At 35.2% G+C, this 2,197-nt stretch overlaps 1 protein-coding gene and 1 pseudogene across 9 annotated transcripts in view; one reads left to right on the top strand and one right to left on the bottom strand.

The window, feature by feature from the left end:
- Nucleotides 1–2,197, top strand: part of ST3GAL3 (ST3 beta-galactoside alpha-2,3-sialyltransferase 3) — a 182,023-nt gene that overhangs the window by 104,552 nt on the left and 75,274 nt on the right. The window lies entirely within an intron of this gene.
- On the bottom strand, nucleotides 623–741 carry LOC111744461 (annotated as a pseudogene).

Consider the following 2,197-nt stretch of genomic DNA (forward strand, 5'->3'; position numbering starts at 1 on the left):
GATACAAACTTAGCTCCTCGTATAAAACATGGGCTCTGCTGGCTGAATATCTGATGTTCAGATAGAGCTCTCATTGTCCAGGGTTTGCGTCTGAATTGCTTCCAAATATTTTTGCTTCCCCCAGCTATTTATTAAGCACCTCTTAAGTGTCTAGCACTATGTTCCATATTTTCTTTCATATGTTTTCTCAGGCCTGCATGACTCAGTTCCCTGGGCCAGACACCTGTGACTTTCCTTGACCTGTATATAGATTTCTTTTACTTTTTCTAATTGAAAATAATACGAGCATGTGGTTTAAAAAAATAAATAACTTAAACAACACAAAAAGATATATACTCCCACTCCAGACCCCTTCCCCAGAGATAGTCTATATTACCAGAAATGAGAAGATATTGTATTTATTGTTCTATATCTTGCTTTTTACTCCTGTGTGTATTAGAGATTAATTATTCTATTACCAGCATATATTGATCCACCTTATTTTTAAACTGATTGTGTAATACATAATTGAATGCGCGGATCAATTTTCTTTTTTCTTTTTTTTTAGGTGAGGCAACCCTCGGTTGACCTCACAGATTGCAAGGACCTTGTCAGCTTACAATCTCTTATTTTTTATTTTTTACACCTACAGCACCTGGTATTCCTAGGTGGTCTCCCATCCAAGTACCGACCAGGCCCAACCCTGCTTAGCTTCCAAGATCAGACAGGATCGGACTTGTTCAGGGTGGCATGGCCGTAGACTAGATGTATCAATTTTATTAAAAGTAAAGTTTATTGAGTAAAATTTACTTCTTAGTGTAATTATAAGAATTTCGACAAGTACATACCTTTGTGTAACCACCACAACAATCAACAGAATGTTTCCATCATCACCTCCAAAAGTCTCCTTATGCTCCTTTGCAGTTAACCCCTACCCTGACCCCCACTGTGCCTAACAACCACTGATCAGTTTTCTGTCCCTGTGGTACTTCCAGAATGTCATATAAGTGAAATCATGTAGTATGTAGCCTTTTGAGTCTGCCTCTTTCATTCAGTAAAATGCATTTTAGATTCATCTATGTGTTGTGTGTTATCAGTTGTTTGTTCTTTTTTATTGCTCAATAGTATTCCCTTGTGTGGCTATAACACAGTCTGTTTATCTATTCAATAGTCAATAGACATTTGGGTTAGTTCTAGTTTTTAGCTATTAAAAGTTGAGCCACTATAAACATTTGTGGACAAGATGTATGCTTCACTTTATAAGAAATTACCAACCGTTTTCTCAAGTAATTGTATTACTTTGCTTTCCTGCCAGCAATGTATGAGAGTTTCAGTTGTTCTATATCCATGCCATTAGTCTTTTTAGTTTTAGCTATTCTAGTAGGTGTAGAGTGATAGGTAGCTCACTGTGATTTTAATTTGCATTTTGCTAGTGACTAATGCTGTTAAGTATGATTTTCATGTGCGTTTTTCCCATTCCTTTATCTTAGGGAACGATCCAAATCTGTTGCCATTTTTTAATTGGTTGTCTTCTTATTGCATTGTAAGATTCTTTACATATTCTGGAAATATGATGATTTGCAAATATTTTCTTTCAGTCCAAAGCTGTCTTTTCATTCTCTGAACAGTGTCATTCATAAAGCAGAAATTTTTAAACTTAATGAAGCCAAATTATTTCTTTTATGAATTTTGCTTTTCGTGTTTTTTTCTAAGAAGTCTTTCCCTAATCCAAAGTCAACAGGTTTTTTCCCGCGTTTTCTTCCAGAATTTTTACAGGTTTAGCTCTTTCATTTAGGTCTATGACCCATTTCAAATTAATTTTTGTATGTAGTGAAAGATTTGAGGTTATTTTTTTGCTTGTGGATGTTCAATTCCAGAACCATTTGTTGAAGGCTATCCTTTCTTCATTGCATTACCTTGTCATATTTGTTGAAAATCAGTTAAACATCTATGTGTGAGTCTATTTCTGGATGCCTTATTCTATTCCATTGATCTCTGTGTCTATCCTTCCACTAATATACATACGTAGACAATCATGCTTTCTTTTAATAAAGACAGTTTTATTTTCTTCTTTCCATTTTGAATGACTCTCATTACTTTTTCTTGCCTCACTGCACTGATGGCTAGACTCTTCAGTGTCAGTGTCAAATAAATGAGAGGAAAGTGAACATACTTGCCTTGTTCCCAGTCTTAGCAGGAAAGCATTTAGTCTTTCACC

The sequence above is a fragment of the Pteropus vampyrus genome, unplaced genomic scaffold (genome assembly GCF_000151845.1).
Source record: "Pteropus vampyrus isolate Shadow unplaced genomic scaffold, Pvam_2.0 Scaffold135, whole genome shotgun sequence".
Taxonomy (NCBI): domain Eukaryota; kingdom Metazoa; phylum Chordata; class Mammalia; order Chiroptera; family Pteropodidae; genus Pteropus; species Pteropus vampyrus.